This window comes from Lissotriton vulgaris, chromosome 2_1 (assembly GCF_964263255.1).
Source record: "Lissotriton vulgaris chromosome 2_1, aLisVul1.2, whole genome shotgun sequence".
Taxonomy (NCBI): Eukaryota; Metazoa; Chordata; class Amphibia; order Caudata; family Salamandridae; genus Lissotriton; species Lissotriton vulgaris.
Genome location: NC_141687.1, coordinates 1,265,608,976 through 1,265,631,934, shown reverse-complemented (window position 1 = coordinate 1,265,631,934; position 22,959 = coordinate 1,265,608,976).

The window sequence follows — 22,959 nt, the reverse complement described above, 5'->3', positions numbered from 1 at the left end:
CGAAAAACAGGGTAAAATGCCGACCTCCTAGATAATAACGAAGCTTTTCAATGCTCCATTTAACAGCCAGGCATTCTTTTTCTATGGTGGGATAGGCAGTCTCCCTAGGGAACAGTTTCCTGCTCAAATACAGGATGGGTATTTCCCTCCCTTCATGATCATGCTGGGATAAGACAGCGCCCAGACCCACCCCAGAGGCGTCAGTCTGTAAATAGAATGGTTTGTCAAAGTCGGGAGTTACCAACACTGGGGAGGATGATAGAGCATCTTTCAAGGCCTGAAAAGCACCTTGGGCTTGAGAAGATGGATGCTTAAACTGAGCGGAAGTAGCGTTATTCTTCAACAGATCAGTCAAAGGGGCTGAGAGGGATGCAAAGTGAGGAATGAAACGTCGGTAGTACCCAATCAGGCCAAGAAAGGCTCGTAGATCCCGTCTGTTTGTGGGAAAGACTTGGCACTGAATGGCTTTTACCTTCTCTTGTTGAGGATACAACTGGCCATTACCCAATATATATCCTAGATATTTGACCCGAGAAAAGGCTAGTCGTGACTTCTTGGAATTTATGTGTAGACCCGCTTTCTCTAATGCCTCTAGGACTTGTTCCAAATGCTGTAGATGGGTCTGCCAGTCTGGACTGTGAATGACTAAGTCATCCAAGTAAGCCGCAGAAAACTGGTGGTATGGAGCTAACACAGTATCCATAAGTCGTTGGAACGTAGCCGGAGCCCCATACAGACCAAAGGGTAGAACAGTAAAATGAAAAAGACCGTCTGGTGTGGTAAAGGCGTTTTTTTCCTGATCTTCTGGCGAAAGGGGTACCTGCCAGTATCCTTTGGTAAGGTCAATGGTTGTTATAAATTGAGCCTCACCAAGTCGTTCTATCATTTCATCCACTCTTGGCAAAGGATAGCCATCTTGTTTGGACACCTTGTTTACTGCTCTGAAGTCAATACAAAACTTCTTACTTCCATCTGGTTTTGGGACTAGTACTACTGGGGACGACCAGTTACTCTTGGACGGCACTATGATCCCTGCCTCTAACATTTTCTGCACCTCCTCTTTTATCAGTGCCCGTCGGGCTTCGGGGACTCTATAAGGTTTTTGTTTTATAGTCACCCCTGGAGTGGTTGGAATGTGATGCTCAGCTAAGGTGGTTCTACCTGGCTGATCTGAAAAAATCGATTGGTGTCTTAACAACAGGGACCTTAGTTCTTCCTTTCTGGAGTCGGGAAGGTCGGGGTTCACGACTGTCTGTTCAATAGTATGCTCTTGAGGAGTAGCTAAGGAGATGGCTATAGGATTTTTAGGAGGAGGACCCAACCACTTTTTCAAGATATTAATGTGGTAAATCTGGGTTCGTGTTGGAGACAACTGTAAGGCATACGTGGTCCTACCTATTTTCCTTATGACTTGAAACGGGCCTTGCCACTCCTTGCAGAGTTTGTGTGTAGAAGTGGGAAGGAGGACAAGAGCCAAATCCCCTAGATTTAATTCTCTCCACTTCTTGCCTTTGTCATAAAAGGTCTTTTGTTTTTCCTGAGCTTTCTCTAGAGTTTCATAGGACAAGGTCCTTAACTTGTGTAGCCTAGTTTTTAGTTGTTGGGAGTAATCCAATAACTCTTCAGCGTCTTGGGACCCTGTCTTCTCCCAACTATCTCTGGTTATTTCTAACAGGGTACGAGGCTTCCTTCCAAAGAGCAACTCAAAGGGTGAAGTCCCTAAACTGCTTTGGTATTGGCTTCTCAGAACATACAGAGCCAGTGGAAGCAATTGATCCCACTGTTTGCCATCTCCGGACAACAGTTTTTTTAGGGTGGTCTTTATTAGTCCATTGTATCGTTCTACCAGGCCATCGGTTTAGGGGTGGTATACCGAAGTGCGTAGATGTTTCACGTTGAGCAGATTGGACACTTGCTTCATAAGACGCAACACGAACGGTGCTCCCTGATCTGTAATAAGATCTTTCGGGAATCCCATTCTGGCAAACAATTCAACCAATTTTTGAGAAATGGCACTTGTAGTGGCTGCCCTTAAAGGAAACGCCTCAGGGTAACGCATTGCATAGTCAACGACCACCATGACATATTGATACCCTCTGTGTGACTTCGGTAGAGGACCTATAATGTCTACTCCTATTCTCTCAAATGGCTTTCCTATGATCGGAAGAGGGACAAGAGGTACTTTGGGAGGAATGTAGGGATTTCTTTTTTGACAAATATGACATTCCTGACAGTACTTTTTAACTTGAGCAAACACCCCGGGCCAATAGAAGGGCTCTATGATGGCATTAGTTGTCTTTTCTGCCTCAGAATGACCCGCCAGTAGGTGAGCATGAGCATAAAACATCACCTGTTCCCTAAACGCCGTTGGTACTATTAGTTGTGGAGTGGCCTGGTCTTGAGCGACTCTGTACAAGAGGCCATTCTGCTCGATAAAACAGGGATATGTTAGCTGTGTCCGACCTTTGTTATCGTGTGCACTCTGCCAAGCAGTTGCTAGGGAAGCGTCATTTAACTGGGCTGCCCTAAAGTTTGAATCAGTGGACCAGGGTTCTTCTGCTAACAAGCCCACCCTCACTCTGCTGCTACCATGTTTTCCTAAAACTTCAGACATTAGTGTAGAAAACCATTTATTGTGAGTCCCTATAATAAGGGGTTCAGGTAAGTCTGGGAGAACTCCTAACTCACATTGTAGTTGTGTACCCTTTTCAGCCGTTAAGGTGACCTGGGCTAGAGGATAGGTACGCACATCCCCATGTACACATTTATTCCTCACAGTACGCTCTAACAATTTGGAGGAAGCGGACAGGGTGCTATTCCTTACTACCGAATGTCGACAACCTGAGTCCAACAATGCCCGGGTTTTCTTATTGTCTATGAGGACACTTACGTAAAATGCTGGTCCTTGTCTCTTGGGCATACAGGATGGCACGTGGAGCATACCCAACCTCCATGGGTTCTTCCTCTTTTTCTTTCTTTTTGCGGCAATACCTTGCAATATGTCCCCATTCGCCGCACTCATAGCATTGTGGACCTGTAAGGACTGGCGGCTCGATTTTTAGGGTTCTGGGTTTGATAGGTTGGGGTTTATAGGGCTTTTTGTCAGGTTTTGGGGGAACTTTATTGACAACAGGCTTTTCCTGTTCTCGGAAAACCGGCTTGGTTTGAGCACGAGCATAAGAATTAGCCATCTCAATGGCATGGTCTAAAGTCAGACCTGCATGTTGTCGGAGCCACCGCTGCGTACCATAGGGTAGTGCCTCAAGGAATTGTTCCAAATAGATTTTTTTCATAACGCTGTCCATATCACCATCTTGTGGTTTCAACCACCTGTCCGCCGCATCCTTCAGCTTGTAAAAAAGAGTCTTAGGGGCGTCAGTTGGGGTTCCCCTTTCTTGTCTGAATCTTATTCTGTGGGTCTCATCATCTACCCCCAGTCTGTCTAGCACTATTTGCTTCACATGTCCATAAGCGGCGGTACCATCCTTATTAGCCAACTGGTATGCGGCCTGTGCTTCCCCAGTTAATAGAGGAGCTAGATAGAAGGGCCACCGTTTGCCTGGCCAGGCGCTAGCCCTAGCTGCTCTTTCAAACTTCAAAAAGAAGGAAACCGGATCGTCTCCTGCAACATACTTCTGAAGGGGAACCACCGCGCCAGGTGGGTGTGCGGCTCTACTTTGTCCTAATACAGCCAATAGTTGTGACTGTCCTTCTGCAAGTTTGGTAAGGTGATCCGACTGCTGTTGGATAGCGGTAGTGAACGTAGCTCTATCAGTGTCGGCTTGTTCATTTGACCGCCCAATTGCCCACTCCAGTTTGGACTGTCCTTCGCTCATTTGATTTATCAAGGCCTCCATCTTGTACTATCAGATGGAAATCTCCTATCTGGCTCGCCACTTGTCACCTTTGGGTCACAAGAATGGAAGGAGCCAACACTGAAGAGGGACGTTTTAACTCTTTTTATTGCGTTACAACACAATGTTCGGATTATCAGTAAACATAGAGAGTCCAGGGTCCTTCCTTGGTGTCCTCAGCTTCAGGTCTTGGGGTGGAGGTCCGAGGTTACCATGCCATGTAGGGAAACACAAATGAAACAATGTGGCTTTTAGACACTCGTCACGGTTTTAACTGAACAGGGGAAAGGGGAGTGAGGGGGACAGTCAGAACCACCACCAGCAGTTGTGGATACCCATGAATAATGCTCGGGAGCTACGGTGCCAGACCTCCCGTGAAAGAGCTGCGGTGCCAGACCTCCCCTCCCGTCTCCCTACTCGGTCCCGCCCTTCTTAACCCGAAATAGCAAACCCAAACGAGCACACACCTGGGTAAGCCACGCGTCCTCCTTTGGGTGGCTGGGCGATACGCTGTATCGTTGGCCTCCTGGCGTATCCCTTGACGATCTCGGCTTCTCGTCCGGTTCCGTCCTGTCACCTTCTCCGCCCGCTGTGTCGGTTCCCGTGAAGAGCTCCGCCGCCTTGGTCACGTCTTCCATTTTGGTCGTCTTGGTCTCGGCTTCTCTATTCCGGCTCGCGTTCTTCTCCTGATGTAGAACTTCTGCTTCTCACGAGTCTGCCAACCGAGACGCGGCGTCTTCTGGGTCCACCCTCAAATGGTGCGAGGTCGCACCGGATAGGCCCACAAAGTCAGGTGGTCCAGAGGCGAGGCGGTCATCCAGATAGCACGGGCCGTCCTTAAAGGGCCCGTAGTAATCCGCCTGCAGGGAAGACGGAGAATCAGGCATCTCAGTCTGGGCCGAGCAAGGGACCCCCTGACAATTACCATGAAACCTCTACCTGTCTGGTCAGTTTTCGAGTGTTCTAGAAAAATGTCAATGTGTGCATGAAATCGTGAAACGTGTATTGTCTGTAGGTCATCATTAATTGCAGTACCAAGCAGCTCTGAAACACTGCAAGCCCCAAAATGGCACCATACCATACAAAATGTATTCAAATGGAACTCATCTAAAATCAGAAAAAACAAATCTTGGGCAGGACTGTGATAATCTTGCATAATAGCTTTAGCGATATAGGATTTTTTTGGTGTGAACCCCTCCTTCTTGATTTAGCCCAACCCTGCAGCATTCCCTTACCCATCTCTCCTACGGAGGGCTCATATCCCCAGAAGGATTTCCCATAAAAGGAGATACCTGCTAATTTACCAGCTATAGTGCCAGAGGAAACATTCTTCTTGATATTAAGCATAATAAATCGTATTATGGGCCTCATTATGATGGAGGATTTTCCGCCTCCTCCGGGCCGGGGGAAGCTACCTCCGGTCCGGAGGAGGCGGAAAATCCTCTGCGGACTCACCAAAGACCCACCGCCGCATTACGATGGCTGTTGGGTCTTGGTTACTGTCCGCTGCTTTTCCGCCGCGGTCAGATTACAACCGCGGCGGAAAAGCTCTCATTTGGCTGGCAGTGTCTATCAGACACCGCCAGCCAAATTAGGAAGCATTTGTAAACATGCTTTTCTGCGGCGGTTTTCCGCCGTGGAAAAGCATGTGTACTTTTGATTTTGGAGACCTGTTGCAGGCCCCCAGGGTGTTGGCGGGTGGGGTTGCACATGGGGGGTATCTATGGTACCCCCCAGCATTTACTTGCACAAAGCGGCAGGCACCGCGCAGTGCCTGCCGCTTTGTGCATGTAAATGTTAAACATGCACTTTTAACATTGTGGCGGGTGCTGCTTGAAGCAGCACCCGCCGCAATGGTAAATATCCAGGATGTGACCGCCAGGGTGGCGGTCACATCCTAATCGCACATGAGGGAACGCCGCAGCCCATGCGGACGTTCCCTCATCCTCTGGGGTCGCGGACGGACGCAAGTCCGTCCGCGATCCTAATGAGGCCCTAAGTCTGTAGGAGAGTAGGGTCTCAAGAAAAAGAAAGGGAGATACCCTATGTGCCAATATGGGACAGGGTGAGATAATCTAAAACACAAGAAAGTCCCTAATTGTCGGAATATACCCTCCGTCAAGGTGCCCCTTATACTAAAAGGACACAGCTTGACCTGAAAAACATTCTTATAAATCTAACATTGTCCTTAAATTCAACCAGACCACAAATAATATACAAACAAAGAATAGTTCAGTTAGGCCACCCCAAATTTTTGCTTTTTGCTTCACTGGTTTATAAATTAATGTGGCTGTGGGCCTGCTAATCAGACCCACAGCCTGCTGTTCTCTCTCTAAATTAATGCCAATGCACTCTAGGTGCATTACAAATTGGATCTGGTTCACCTTATAGGCCCCTATAACAGTGTACCCCAGGTACCCAGGGCATAGGTGTATCCAAGGCCTACCAGGGGCTGCAGCATGTATTATGCCACCCCTGGCCTGGCCTCCATATTTGACACAACTGGCTGATCAATCAGCTGGGGTAAGTTGGTGTAATCACCTCTTACTTAGGTATAGTATATTTATATCTAACCTCTATGAACACATGTTAACCTATAAGTCAGTCCTATGGAAGGCCTCGACAATCCTGGAGGCAGAGTGCTTGGTTTCTGGTGAGATGGTGCTCTGGCACGAGCTGAGCCTGTCTGCAGCTGTCGGGAACAACTACCTTAGTTGTTCCGGGATATTGCCATACCATATACTCTTAAGTGCATTATAATCCTTGCGGTTACTTGCTAACTTTGGTTTGGCTTTATCAAAACATGTCGAGTAAGGTGTCATACGAATTGAAATACTACCCCCTCGCCAATTCTGGTGACCGGGGTAGCATTCCACCCTAGAGGGACACAACATGTACATAACCTGAACCCCGGTTAAAGTTAACTCGAGCCTCAGCATCACAAAATGGATGCTGCTGCCACCACAGACACAAGTCTGACCTCCTGCTGCTGGGAGTCCTTCCTGCGAGGGAGGCTTGGACAAAGTGTTTACTGCCTTGGGAGGTGCAAGCACCACCCCAGACAGGATTTTGTGTATTAGGTAGGACAGGGCTGAATAGAATGAGACATGCCTTGGGCACACAAGGTGTCCCTGTGCATATGCCAATACAAACCGGTGCTGGGGCTTTCCAGCCCCAGTCCTGGCGCAGAACTGGAAAAAGGAAAGGGGGTGTAACCACCCCCCTTCCTGGTCCCACCCAGAGGAGGGACCTAGCAGGTGATCCGGCCCCTAGATTTGGAATAAGAGTAGGAGCTGTGTCCCAAGACTTCAGAACATCCTGAACTCGACTTGAAACTAAGAAGAAAACTGGACTTCGGCATTCTGCTGCACAGAAGACTGAAGAGCATCTCCCTTGTGGCCAAGGAGTGACCACCCTGTGAATACAGGCACCATCCAGCAACTTGACGTCTGCTTTGCCGCCGCCTCCCGCCGGAGCCCAGAGCCCGACAAGACCTGGATTCCCAGACATCTCAGAGCCCGATCCACAGTCCCTGAAAAGAAGAGACCCGTGGAGACCCGTGGAGGCACCGAGAGACGTGGGACTGGCCATCTTGGAAGAGTCCTGCAGGCCTTTCCCAACTTAATCACTGCTAGTCCCGAATAGCTCCAGCGATTCCCAAGGCCCTAGGCCTACTTCCTTTCCGATTAGTGATACTTATACCACTATTTTAGTATAGGTTTGAGTGGCCCCTAGGGTCTATCCATATTGTGCAACTTTTGTATTTTTAAACAGTGTTTTGATTTAACGCATTTGCTTCTGTGCTCATAAAGAGTATAGGGGATACTTGTAGTAAATAAATATATATATATTTTCAATATATATCTGTGTGGTGTCCTTTCATTTGGTATACAAGGAGATTGTATATGGTAAAACAGCTTGCTTCACTTGCTTTTACAGAGTTTAGCCTAAGACTGCTTTGTCCACGCTTCCTCTAGGATAGTTGGTCTATAAGGTTGACTTACAACCAATCATCATAAGGGTTGCTTGGTATGGTACAAGGTGATCACTAGAACTAGTGAGCATCATATACCAGGCCAACTTCTCACATTGGTGAGCAGCGGTTGGGATTTGAGCTTGCTGTTGTTTTACCATTACAATCTTTGAAAATATCATTTGAAAGATCATACAGGTACCTGGTAGGTACATATAAAACAAGACTAGTATACTTAAGTTCTACTGAACTTACTTGTTGTAGAGGATAGGGAGTAGCACACCCTGACTACAACTACTTGATAGGTTTAGTAGGTAAACACCAGTGTAGGTAGATTGCAACACATCCACCCATACTAGAGCAATGTCTGGAGCAGAGGGGTCCACTGGACCTACCCCTGTTGAGAGTGACCCTCCAAGGGCACCATCCAAATTTGCTATGTTAAACTTTAAAGAATTGAGGCAGCTGTGTACCTTGAGAGGTCTCAAGACGGGTCCAACCCCTACCACAGACCACCTCAGAGAGCTTTTAGACCAGTCTGAAGCTCTAAAGACCTCTAAACCAGACCCCACAGGGAAAGTGGAAGGAGGCTCTCCCACTGAAGATGATAATACTGACACCCCTGTCCCCATTGTCCAGATAGATGAGGAAGACCAGCCCACTGAAGATACTCAGCTTGAGGATAAGGAGGAGGAAGAGATAGAAGGGGAGAGCAGTGATTCTGATGATGGTAGAAATAGTCAGGTGCCAGCCAGAAGGCTTAGCCAGGCTAACGTAAGCCCATTTGGGACTGAGTCAGATTTAAACCCACTCAGACCCCCGAGTGGACTTAACCAGGAGCAAAGGAGGAGGAGGAATCACTCAGGTGAATCCAACACCTCCCAAGCTTCTAGAGGCTCTTATGGTCACTCCAGAAGGAGGATAACAACCCCTCTGAGGAGGTAACATGAGGCCAAAATGAGAGAGGCTGAGCTTAGGATCCAGAAGCAAGAATTAGAAGTGTCCCTGGCCCAAGAAAAACTTGCTAGAACAAGACAGCCTAGAGAGAGTGGATTAGGATCCACTGGTGGCAGCACTATCCCTAAGGATAAAGACAGGTCCTATGATAAAAGAAACCTGAGTAAGATTGTGCCCCCCTACAAAGCTGGGGATGACATCCACACATGGATGACTGCACTTGAGAGGGCCTTCAGAGTACAACAGATCCCTCAGGAGCAGTGGGCAGCAATCTTGTGGCTCTCCTTTGAAGGTAGAGGCCGAGACAGACTCCTCACAGTTAGTGATGGGGATTCTAGAAACTACCTGGTCCTGAAGAGTGCTCTGATTGATGGGTTAGGCTTAACCACTGAACAGTACCGGTTGATGTTCAGAGAGACCCAAAAGACACAGACTCAGGACTGATCTGAATTTGTTGAATGTGCCACTAAGGCTCTGGAGGGCTGGTTGTTGGGAAGTAAGGTTACAGACTGTGAAGGATTGTACAATTTACCTATGAGCGAACACATTTTAAATAATTGTCAGAACCAGCAGTTGCATCAACACCTGATTGACTCAGATCTGACCTCTCCCCAAGAATTGGGAAAGAGGGCAGACAAGTGGGTTAGAACCAGGGTTAAGCAAAAGAACGAGAACCAGGGCGGTGACCAAAAGAAAACAGACCAGAAGGGTGGGGAGCAGAAAGCTAAAGACCAGAAGTCTTCAACAGGGCCCCCAACTAATACAGAGGATGGGTCCCAAACTTCAAAGAAGAAAGAAGGTCAAAGGAAACCCTGGTGAAGTACCTGTAAAAACACCTCTCTCTGGACCAGTGAGAGTAAAAAGGGTGGAGCCCCCAACACTGCAGCCCATAAGGCACCTGCATCCACTAGTACAGTCAGCTGTGTTGGTCCACAAACTAAGGGGGTAGTGGGTATCACCTAGGGAACTGAAGGAGAGTCTAGCCTAGTCAGAACCCCTACACAGGCTGTTCTGATTTGTGATGGGGACATAGATTTGCCCCCTACTGTAAGCCCCAGTAATCTGGGCAAGTACAGACAGACACCTTTGATTAATGAAAACGTGGCTCAAGCATACAGGGACACATGTGCCAGTGTCACTATGGTGACACCTAGCTTTGTGGACCCTGGGCAATACATACCAGGTGATAATTACCTGGTGACCAATGCCAGCAATGTCACTACTACACATAGTGTGGCAATTGTTAATTTCTCCTGGGGAGGGGTAACTGGCATAAAAAGAGTTGTGGTTAGTGCAGAACTCCCAGTTGAATGTTTGTTGGTCAATGACCTGGAGACCTCTCTTTGGTCAGAAGTAGAGTACAGGACTCATGCAGAGATGTTAGGGATATTATCACATGTCCTTGCTGTGACCAGGTCACAGGCCAAAAAGTACCTCTCTGAACCTCAGGTCTTGGATCCTGGAACAATGGACCAAGCACCTACCAAGAAGAAGAACAGGAGGGTAAAGGCTGTGCCTTCCCACCTGCCTACAAGTGAGGATCAGCCTTCCCAGGAAGATGATCTCGAGACCCCTGAAGGAACTGTCCCTGAAGAACTTGAACCTGATCAGGTTGAGTTTCTGGGGACAGGGGGGCCTTCTAGGGCAGACTTGGGGGCAGGCTCAGTTAACCTGTCCTTCCCTTGAACCCCTCAGACAGCAGGCTGCTGCTGAGGCTGCTGGGAATGCTCAAGGTACCCATAAAGTGTATTACGATGATGGGCTCCTTTATTCAGAGGGTAGAGACCCCAAGGCTGGTACAACCAGGAGGTTGGTTATACCTCTGCAATTTAGGGGCTTCCTTCTAACCTTGGCCCATGATATTCCTTTAGCAGGACACCTAGGCCAGAACAAGACTTGGGACAGGCTTGTCCCTCACTTTCACTGGCCTCACATGTCTGAAGATACCAAGGAGTTTTGTCGCTCCTGTGTAACCTGCCAAGCCAGTGGAAAAGCAGGTGGCACAACAAAGGCCCCCCTTATACCACTACCTGTGGTTGGGGTTCCCTTTGAAAGAGTGGGGATTGATATTGTAGGTCCAATGAATCCCCCTACAGCACCTGGGCACAGATTCATACTGGTGGTGGTGGACCATGCCACCAGGTACCCAGAGGCAATTCCTCTTAGGACCACAACAGCTCCTGTTGTGGCCAGGGCCTTACTTGGAGTTTTCTCCAGAGTGGGGTTTCCTAAGGAGGTAGTACCTGGTAGAGATGCCAACTTCATGTCAGGATACTTAACAGCTATGTGGAAGGAATGTGGTGGCAACTACAAGTTCACCACTCCTTATTATCCACAATGCAATGGGCTTGTTGAAAGGTTCAACAAGACCCTGAAGGGTATGATCAAAGGATTACCCGAAAAGCTCTGGCAAAGATGGGACATCCTTCTACCCTGCCTTCTGTTTGCTTACAGAGAGGTCCCACAAAAGGGGGTTGGTTTCAGCCCCTTTGAATTGTTGTTTGGGCACCCTGTAAGAGGGCCCCTATGTTTAGTGAGGGAAGGGTGGGAGTTACCTCTCAGAAAGCCCAAACAAGACATAGTGGACTATGTACTTGGTCTCCGCTCAAGGATGGCTGAGTATATGGAGAAGGCATCCAAAAACCTTGAGGCCAGCCAAGAATTACAAAAAGCTTAGCATGACCAAAAGGCTGTCTTGACTTAATACCTGCCTGGACAGAAAGCATGGGTGTTGGAGCCAGTGGCCCCAGCAGCACTCCAAGACAAAGGGTCTGGACCCCATACCATTGTTGAAAAAAAGGGAGATGTTACCTACTTGGTGGACCAAGGAACTCCCAGGAGCCCCCACAGGGTGCTCCATGTCAACAGATTGAAGGCATATGTTGACAGGGCAGACCTGGGCTTGCTCATGGCTACAGATGAGGGGCAGGAGGAAGAGAGTGACCCTCTCCCAGACCTGTTAACTCAGAACCCTGAAGATGGCTCAGTTGATGGTGTGGCCTTAGATGGCAGCTTCACTGAACATCAGCAAAATGACTGCAGACAAGTTTTACAGTCATATAGACATATGTTCTCCTTGACACCCAGTCACACTAACTGGTGTACCCATGTGGTGGACACTGGTGACAGTCTTCCTGTGAAAAACAAGATTTAGAGGCAACCTGACCATGTCAGGGACTGTATAAAGACTGCGGTGCAAAAGATGCTGGAATTAGGTGTTATTGAGCCTTCAGAGAGCCCCTGGGCTAGCCCAGTGGTTCTGGTCCCCAAACCTCACACCAAAGATGGAAAGAGAGATATGAGGTTCTGTGTGGACTACAGAGGACTCAATGCTGTCACCAGGACAGATGTACACCCTATTCCAAGGGCAGATGAGCTCATAGACAAATTGGCTTCTGCCAAATATTTGAGCACATTTGATCTGACAGCTGGCTATTGGCAAATCAGGTTAGCTGAGGAATCCAAAGCCAAAACTGCATTTTCTACCCCAGGAGGTCATTACCAATTTGTGGTGATGCACTTTGGTTTGAAAAATGCACCTGCCACCTTCAAAAGGTTGGCGAATCAAGTCCTTACTGGGTTGGATGACTTTTGTGCAGCTTATCTGGATGATATTGCTGTGTTCAGCTCCACCTGGGAGGATCACCTGGTACACCTGAAGGAAGTGCTAGAGGCTCTGCAAAAGGCAGGCCTCACTATCAAGGCCACAAAGTGCCAGATAGGGCAGAGTAGGGTTGTGTACTTGGGCCACCTTGTGGGTGGAGGCCAAGTTCAACCCCTGGAGAGTAAGATCCAGACCATCAAGGACTGGTCCCCTCCAACTACCCAGACTCAGGTAAGAGCTTTCCTGGGCCTGACTGGGTACTACAGGAAGTTTGTTAAGAACTATGGGTCCATTGAGACTCCTCTTAATGACCGGACATCCAAAAAGATGCCCAAAAAGGTTCAGTGGACAGTAAACTGTCAAAAGGCATTTGATGACCTGAAGAAGGCCATGTGCTCTGCACCTATCCTGAAGAGTCCTGACTACTCAAGAGAGTTTATTGTCCAAACAGATGCTTCTGAGTTGGGAGTGGGAGCTGTGCTTTCACAACTTAATGTAGATGGTCAAGATCAGCCCATAGCTTTTATTAGCAGAAAGCTGACCCCCTGAGAGAAACGTTGGTCAGCCATTGAGAGGGAGGCCTTTTTTTTTAGTTTTTTTCAATTAGGTTTTTTTACATAATTTTCCCCCTAAACCGAGGGTAAGAAGCACAACATAACATATAATCAATTTACCTTTATACAGAGAAGCACATAATAAAATCATAGAGAAAAGGGAAAAGAAAAAGGCATGGGGATAGAAAAACATCAGGAATAAAACAACCTAAAGCATGAAATAATCACATCATTAACCAATCCATCCCTATATACAGTCCTATTATCCTAAGTCTCCTCCTTCCATTCAGTTATTGGTTCCCATATTTTTAATCCCAATTTCCTCCCTTTCTTCCCTTTTCTAGCATAAATTGCTTTTTCAAAATTATATATATTGAGAATCCTGGCTAGCCACTGTTGATATGTTGGTGGTAGTGGATCGAGCCATGCTAAAGCGATACACAATCCTAATACCGCCATAGCCACAAAAATAAAATAACATCCTTCCCCCTGAGTACCATCCGTATTCACACCCAGCAATATTAGCGAGGGGGTTAAATTAACTGGTATTCTGAATCCCTTTGTACAAAAGTCTCAATTTATTTTAATATTGTGAATAAGTGTGGACATGTTGCAAATACATGTACTATATCAGCATGTTGACTTCCACATCTTGGGCAATTAATGCCCGTTGTAGCCGCCCATTCTGACCCAACTCTAATGACAATTTAAAACAATCCGCTTCAATCTCCAGCTTACTTGCCCAACTTTCCCCCCATTTCTCCATATCATCCTGTTATGTTTCTATTAGTTCATAGTAAAACCTTTTAATGTTGCAGCTAACTCCTTCCTGCACCAACTCCAATATGGCATTTTTTTCAAATCCAGCAGGCCCCCCTCTTTTATTTACCAAAAAGCTTCTTACTTGAAGGTACTTAAAAAAATGCCTTGTTTCTTTCCCATACTTTGCCTGGATCTCTGAAAACTGCATCAAGCCCTGGGACCCCATCAGATCACCAATAATATTCGTAGTTCCTTTTCTTACCCAAACCGTAAAAACTGCATCAGAGAAAATGTCATAAAGGAAACTTGGATTATTCTTCATTCTTGTATATCTGTTATTTTTGCCCAGGCCATATCTCTTACTAAAGGCCTTCCAGATATTGTATGCTGCCATAAGAGTCTTAAAACGAGTTCTCTTAAAATAAGCTGAATCAAAATGTCTAAGGAGAACATTATTCGCATCCCCACCCAGCAAGAGACCATATATTGCTAAGGTTCCTAGACCGTCCTCCCCCTCCACCTCCACTCAACCTATTAAACCCACTGTAGGAAGGTACATCCTGACTATGGTTGCCCCCAACTTTTTGCCCTGTGTTTTAGCTGGTTTTTGACATAGTCGACCTGGGATCCTGCCAATCAGGACCCCAGGCCTACTGCTCTCTCTTTAAAATGGATTCCATGTACCTTAGGTGCATTTCCAATTGGTACTGGGCCACCTTATCAGACCCCGTAACGCAGGGCATAGGTGTACCCAGGGCCGCCAGGGGCTGCAGCATGTATTATGCCACCCCTGGCTGGCCTCCTAAATTTGACACAACTGGCTGCGTGACAGCTGGGGCGAAGTCGTGTACACACACTTTGCTTTAGATATAGTAGCACTATATCTAACCATACAATGGACACTCGAGTTCCTATCAGTCACTCCTATGGCAGGCCTTGACAATCCCGAAGACAGAGTGCATGGGCTCGTGTGAACTAAGCTCTGGCCCGAGCCGAGCCCGGTTGCAGCTTGCGGAATCAAGACCCAATGGCTGTTCCATGATAACGCGTACCATAACGGTAACTTCGGTGTCGCGTTATCAAGACATGTCGAGTAAGGTGTCATACGAATCGGGATGCTGCCCTCTCACCAACCCTGGCGACGAGGTTAGCATTCCGCCCTTCTAGAGGGACACGACATGTACGTAACTGTGAACCCCGGTTAAAGTTAACGAAAGCCTCAGCTCCACAAAATGGATGCTGCCACCACAGACACGAGTCTGACCTCCTGCTGCTGGGAGTCCTTCCAGCGAGGAGCACTTGGACAAAGGGTTTCCTGTCGAGGGCGGTGTTCGCACCGTCTCAGACAGGGTTTGTGTATTCTGGGTAGGTAGGGCTTTTGCGAGAAGGTGACTGCGGAGTGGCACCCCGGTGCTCACTACGCATCTGCCGGTTAGAACCAGTTCCAGGGGCGACAGCCCTGGCCTGGGGAAAGTCCGGCAAGGGAGAGGGGTGTAACTACCCCCCTTCCTGGTCCCACCCTTAGGGCAGGACCTAGTCATGTACCCACCCCTTTCTTTAGGATAAAGGCCGGAGCGGGGACCCTTCCAAATTAGATCATCTTTGAATCAAGAATACTTTCTACGAAAGGACTTCAAGACTCTTCTTAAGATTCTCCCTTGTGACTAAGGAGTAGTCACCCTGCATCAGCGGGCACCATCTAAGAACTCTGCGGTTTGCTGTAAGTCCTTCCTCAAGGAATCCGACGGCCCAGCTCGACGAGAACCGGCTTCCCTGGCACCTCTGACCTCTACCCACGTCATCAGCTCAGCTGTGATCTGTGGGTGCGACGAGACCTCGAGGGACCGGCCATCATCAGAACCTGCACGCTCTTAAAAACCAGCACGACCATCGAGGTAACTCTCTGGTGAGTGCTCTGGGGTCCGAGAAGCCCCGACCCTGAGCCGCTCCAGCACCGAAGTGCAGTCTCCCAGCATCTCCACGATCTGCGTGGGGCCCTTCTGCTCGCTGCTCAGCACGTTGTCTGGTCACTTGCCGCTGGCTTGTGCCCTTCTGTGACGACGACCAAGAATCAACACTGCCGGTCTGGTTGCTCCAGACTGGCCCCTGCTTCCATCTTTTGAGAAGCACCCCGGACCCTCCTGGTCCACCCAAGACGCCGACAGCGACATCCGTCGTGGGACAGCTCGCACATCCACCGTGGTCGCCGACAACGCCTCCTGGTCCGTGAGACTGCAGAGCCTAGCGTCGCCCACTCACCTGGTCGAGGTGACGGCCAACTGGTGCCTTCCTGGTACCCTCTGACTACTGGCTAGTAGTACGAACTTGGTCCCCTCTGCTTTCAGGTTTTCATCAATCTCTACGAACTATACATCACTGGTCGCCGGCCAGCAACTCCTTTTTCTTCCGGCTCCTGGCTCGTCAGCGAAGACCCCGACGCCTGTAAGACTTGTGCAGCCGCAGCCCTCGTGGCTAGGTAACTCGGCATTTCGGTGCCTGCATAGCCTCCTTACTCTAGGGTCCCGAGTACCTCGCTTCCGACTTGCCTTAACCTTTCCGTGTCCTCGGACACTTGTCTTTAAACTGTGCACTTGAAGTATTTGCTAAAGAGATTTGGTTTGTGCTTAGTACCCTGTCCTCATAAAGAGTACAGGGCTGTTGTGATTCTTAATAAATATACTGTTTATTTTCATAACACTTGTGTGGTGTCCTTTCACTGGGTGTTCAAGGGGTACATGTGTGGTAAACAGCTGGCTTAACGCGCCCTCTCGAGTCTTTAGCCTTAGACTGCTCGTATCCACGCTACTAGGATAGCTGGTCTATAGGTTGACTTACAACCAAACACCATAAGGGTCGTTGGAACGATACATAGCGGTCGCTAGAATAGCGAACGTTGCATATCGGGCCAACTTCTCACATTGGTGAGCAGCGGTTGGGATTTGAGCTTGCTGTTGTTTTACCACACGTATCCTAAGAATATCTTGTTGAAAGATCGCACAAGTACTGTTAGTACATATAACTAAAGCTTAGAATACTCTGAGTTCTACTGAACCAGCTGTTGTAGCTCCTCAAGGCTTAGCACAGCTTGGCTACAACTCTTAGCAAGGGAAAAGTAGGTAAACACATAGTGTAGGTAGGTGCATCACTTACACCACACTAGAAGCAGTATGTCGGTCACCGGAGGAAACATCGAGTCTCCCCTGGTGTCAGTTGACCCTCCACAGGTCATCCCGTCAAGATATACTGCGCTTAACTTCCATGAGTTACGACAAGTATGTACCTCTAGGAAAATTAAGCAAGGGGCTAACCCCACCACCTCCTTTCTGATTGGTCTCCTAGAGACTTATGATGCCAGGAAGGCTGAGAAGCTTCTTAGCCCTTCTAATCCAGAAGGAGACATGCCTCCCCTCGAGGGAACCCGGGACGATCCTGACCTCATTCACCTCGCAACCGAGAACGGGGATGTGGAGGAGGATGAGGATGAGGATCTCTCTGGGGACGAGGCAGATAAGGGACAGGTAGAAGTCGTCAGACTAACACGGTCCAACTTAAGCAGACACGATAGTGGTACTGGGGGAACCCCGGCGCTACTGTCGGTTCCGCTTAACCTGGGGAATGGACGAGCCCGATCTCTGTCAAGAGACTCTGGCAGATCCCTTCATACCAACGGCTCTCACAACTCTTCTCAAAGAGGGATGACGTCCCCTCAGAGGAGAGTGTACGAAGCGAAAGAAAGGGCAGCTAATCTAAGGATCGAAAGGGAAGAACTTGCCCTGGCCAAGGAAAAGCTTGCTTTCGCTAGAGAGCAACAGTTAAGTGGGGCAATCCCCACTGGTGGCAGCAATGTACCTAGTAATAGGGAAAAGAGTTTCGATACGAAACACCTTGGTAAGATAGTGCCCCCCTTTAAACAAGGGGACGACATCCACAAATGGATAACTGCTTTGGAGAGGGCCTGCACTGTGCAGGGTGTTCCCCAGAGTCAGTGGGCAGCTATCTTGTGGCTCTCCTTTGAAGGAAAAGGAAGAGACAAGCTCCTCACCACAAGGGTGGAGGATGCTAACAATTACCAAATCTTGAAAAATACACTCGTTGAAGGGTTCGGCCTAACCACTGAGCAGTACAGGGTGCTGTTCAGGGATACCCAGAAAACGCAGTCTCAAGATTGGTCTGATTTTGTCGATTGTGCCACTAAGGCTTTTGAAGGCTGGTTACTGGGTAGTAAGGTTACTGATTTTAAAGGATTGTATAATCTAATTATAAGGGAGCAAATCTTAAATAATTGTCAGAACCAGTTATTACACCAGCACCTGGTAGACTCTGATCTGACCTCTCCACAGGAATTGGGTAAGAGGGCAGACAAATGGGTCAGGACCAGGGTTAGGCCTAAAAACCAGGGTGGTGACCAGAAAAAGGAATCGACCAAGCCTCAAGAGAAGGGTGGGGATAAATCCACAGAGAAGACTCCCCAAGGGCCCCAAAACTCCAACAAGGGTGGTGGGTCCCAGAACACTCCTTCAGAACAGAAGAAGCCTTATTGCCATACCTGTAAACAGGTGGGCCATTACAAAAGTGATGTCAAGTGCCCTAAAAATAGCAATAAGGAAAACATACCCCCAAGTAACACTCCTAGACCTCCTGTTACCACTAGTGGTAATCCCCCAGGTGGTGGGAGTGCCCCCAAGAATGTGGTGGGCATTACTTTGGGAAATCAGGAGGACCATGGCTTAGCCAGGTTCCCTGACCACACTCTTGTCTGTGAGACTGGCATGGGGTTTGCCAACTTCACTACTGGGCCCCACATTTTGGGCAAGTATAGACAAGAAGTTTTAGTGAATGGTCAGAAAGTTGAGGCATTCAGAGACACAGGGGCCAGCCTCACCATGGTGAGTGACCATCTGGTCCCCTCTGCTCAACTGACCCCTGGTTTTACTTATCAGGTGACGGACATTCATGGAATGAAGAGAAGGCATCCCATGGCAGTAGTCAAGCTCAGCTGGGGTAATGTCACAGGGCCCATGAGAGTGGCAGTGACAGATAACCTACCTGTAGATTGCTTACTGGGGAATGACCTGGAACTCTCAGCATGGGCTGAGGTGGAGCAAGAAGCTCATTCCAGAATGATAGGCCTATCCAGACAGGTTAGTGGGGCAGTAATAGCTACAGCCCCAGTCCAAGCATCATTCCTCCCTGAAAAGGTTGGAAGGGCAGTGGTAGCCACTGCCCAGGCTCAGACAGACTTTTCAGAACAGGATAGGAGGGCTGTGACAGTCACAGCCCAAACACAAACTGAGTGCCCTCCTGAAAAGGTTGGCAAGGTTGAAATGGTCTCAGCCTCTACTCAAACAGATAGTGAGGTTGTGAAGCCTGAAACAATGGATCACTCCACTCAAACAGAGAGCATTGAGGAGGAAGAAAAGTCTTCCCCCTCCCAGACACTAGGTGAGAGCCAGCCTCCTCAGGGAACTGACTCTACCCCTGTTGAAGGAACTGCCCCAGAGGTAGTCAGGCCTAGCCTGGCAGAGCCCCTGATGGCAGTGGACCCTTCCCAGGTGGGACCCAGTCTGGAGCAGGTAAACTGCACCTCTCTACCCTGCCTCGGTCAGCCCAGGGCTGAAGAGATCAGGGAGGCCAGTGGTGGACCCAAAAGGGCCCCCTGTCCAAAAGAACCCCTTAATCAGCAGATTAGGATCACTGAAGCTGGTAAACCTAGCCAAGTGAAAATAGAACAGACTCCTGAGGGATCCCCCTTAAAAGTAGTTAGGGAACTCCCACAGCTGGACACTGTTGGGCACAGCCAAACATGGGGCCTAAAAACCCCAGACCTGACCTGTCCCTCCAGTAAGCCAAACAAAGGGACTCAGCCTCCAGCTTTAGGTAGCCAGAGGCTGACCCTGAGAGCTCAGTGCATCTCAGCTAAAGAAAGGAAGGCACACCTGATGAATGGTGATTGGAGGAAGTTGAGCCCAAAGGTAGAGGAGCCTCACTTCAGTACTCCATCCCAGCATCAGCCTTCTTCTTTCCCAAGACACACCAGAGACAGAGATTCCCCATGGTGGAGACCCTCAGATACCCTTAGGGTGAGGGGTTGCCTAGTGGACCATGACACAGGGGGAAACCAAGCCAGAGCTGGTCCTTCCTTATATGGCCACTTAGGTAATAGAGGCTTACCTGGACAAGGATAGCCTTATCTCCTTTCGTTTGGGGGGGGTTGTGTAGGAAGGTACATCCTGACTATGGTTGCCCCCAACTTTTTGCCCTGTGTTTTAGCTGGTTTTTGACATAGTCGACCTGGGATCCTGCCAATCAGGACCCCAGGCCTACTGCTCTCTCTTTAAAATGGATTCCATGTACCTTAGGTGCATTTCCAATTGGTACTGGGCCACCTTATCAGACCCCGTAACGCAGGGCATAGGTGTACCCAGGGCCGCCAGGGGCTGCAGCATGTATTATGCCACCCCTGGCTGGCCTCCTAAATTTGACACAACTGGCTGCGTGACAGCTGGGGCGAAGTCGTGTACACACACTTTGCTTTAGATATAGTAGCACTATATCTAACCATACAATGGACACTCGAGTTCCTATCAGTCACTCCTATGGCAGGCCTTGACAATCCCGAAGACAGAGTGCATGGGCTCGTGTGAACTAAGCTCTGGCCCGAGCCGAGCCCGGTTGCAGCTTGCGGAATCAAGACCCAATGGCTGTTCCATGATAACGCGTACCATAACGGTAACTTCGGTGTCGCGTTATCAAGACATGTCGAGTAAGGTGTCATACGAATCGGGATGCTGCCCTCTCACCAACCCTGGCGACGAGGTTAGCATTCCGCCCTTCTAGAGGGACACGACATGTACGTAACTGTGAACCCCGGTTAAAGTTAACGAAAGCCTCAGCTCCACAAAATGGATGCTGCCACCACAGACACGAGTCTGACCTCCTGCTGCTGGGAGTCCTTCCAGCGAGGAGCACTTGGACAAAGGGTTTCCTGTCGAGGGCGGTGTTCGCACCGTCCCAGACAGGGTTTGTGTATTCTGGGTAGGTAGGGCTTTTGCGAGAAGGTGACTGCGGAGTGGCACCCCGGTGCTCACTACGCATCTGCCGGTTAGAACCAGTTCCAGGGGCGACAGCCCTGGCCTGGGGAAAGTCCGGCAAGGGAGAGGGGTGTAACTACCCCCCTTCCTGGTCCCACCCTTAGGGCAGGACCTAGTCATGTACCCACCCCTTTCTTTAGGATAAAGGCCGGAGCGGGGACCCTTCCAAATTAGATCATCTTTGAATCAAGAATACTTTCTACGAAAGGACTTCAAGACTCTTCTTAAGATTCTCCCTTGTGACTAAGGAGTAGTCACCCTGCATCAGCGGGCACCATCTAAGAACTCTGCGGTTTGCTGTAAGTCCTTCCTCAAGGAATCCGACGGCCCAGCTCGACGAGAACTGGCTTCCCTGGCACCTCTGACCTCTACCCACGTCATCAGCTCAGCTGTGATCTGTGGGTGCGACGAGACCTCGAGGGACCGGCCATCATCAGAACCTGCACGCTCTTAAAAACCAGCACGACCATCGAGGTAACTCTCTGGTGAGTGCTCTGGGGTCCGAGAAGCCCCGACCCTGAGCCGCTCCAGCACCGAAGTGCAGTCTCCCAGCATCTCCACGATCTGCGTGGGGCCCTTCTGCTCGCTGCTCAGCACGTTGTCTGGTCACTTGCCGCTGGCTTGTGCCCCTTTGTGACGACGACCAAGAATCAACACTGCCGGTCTGGTTGCTCCAGACTGGCCCCTGCTTCCATCTTTTGAGAAGCACCCCGGACCCTCCTGGTCCACCCAAGACGCCGACAGCAACATCCGTCGTGGGACAGCTCGCACCTCCACCGTGGTCGCCGACAACGCCTCCTGGTCCGTGAGACTGCAGAGCCTAGCGTCGCCCACTCACCTGGTCGAGGTGACGGCCAACTGGTGCCTTCCTGGTACCCTCTGACTACTGGCTAGTAGTACGAACTTGGTCCCCTCTGCTTTCAGGTTTTCATCAATCTCTACGAACTATACATCACTGGTCGCCGGCCAGCAACTCCTTTTTCTTCCGGCTCCTGGCTCGTCAGCGAAGACCCCGACGCCTGTAAGACTTGTGCAGCCGCAGCCCTCGTGGCTAGGTAACTCGGCATTTCGGTGCCTGCATAGCCTCCTTACTCTAGGGTCCCGAGTCCCTCGCTTCCGACTTGCCTTAACCTTTCCGTGTCCTCGGACACTTGTCTTTAAACTGTGCACTTGAAGTATTTGCTAAAGAGATTTGGTTTGTGCTTAGTACCCTGTCCTCATAAAGAGTACAGGGCTGTTGTGATTCTTAATAAATATATTGTTTATTTTCATAACACTTGTGTGGTGTCCTTTCACTGGGTGTTCAAGGGGTACATGTGTGGTAAACAGCTGGCTTAACGCGCCCTCTCGAGTCTTTAGCCTTAGACTGCTCGTATCCACGCTACTAGGATAGCTGGTCTATAGGTTGACTTACAACCAAACACCATAAGGGTCGTTGGAACGATACATAGCGGTCGCTAGAATAGCGAACGTTGCATATCGGGCCAACTTCTCACACCCACCATATATTGTAAGGCAGCAGCCCAATCATAGAGTTTCAAATCTGGTAATGCCCACCCTCCTCGTTCTCTTGGGAGTGCCATAAAACATAGTGCTTTCCTGGTCTTTCCTTTGGACCAAATAAACCTGTTGATCATAACTTCAACTTATTGAACCAGGAGTTATCAAACATCAGCGGAATTGCCCTAAATATATATAAGAATTTTGGTAGCACAAGCATCTTAATGATATTTGTTCTACCAACTATCGACAAATGCAGGTTATGAAGCCTATCTAGATCCCTTCCAACCTTAACTATAATAGGGGCTATATTTAATTCCACTACCTTATCTAATTCTGAGGTAATTTTAATTCCAAGATATACACCTGTCTGCCCCACCCTTTGATCCTGACATACCACATTGTTGTTCTTAACTATTTGCGTTTTATTGGTATTTAACGAGTAGCCTGATACCCTTCCAACATTTTTTGCCTCCATTTCCACATATCGAATAGCCTCCATGGGTGTTGATGTAAGAACTGCCACATCATCGGCATATGCAAGTATCTTGCACTCCCCCCTATGCGTGATCAATGGAGCAATGTTTTCATTGATTTCCATCCTCCGAATCAGAGGGTCCAAATACATAGCAAACAACAGAGGGGAGCACGGGCACCCCTGCCT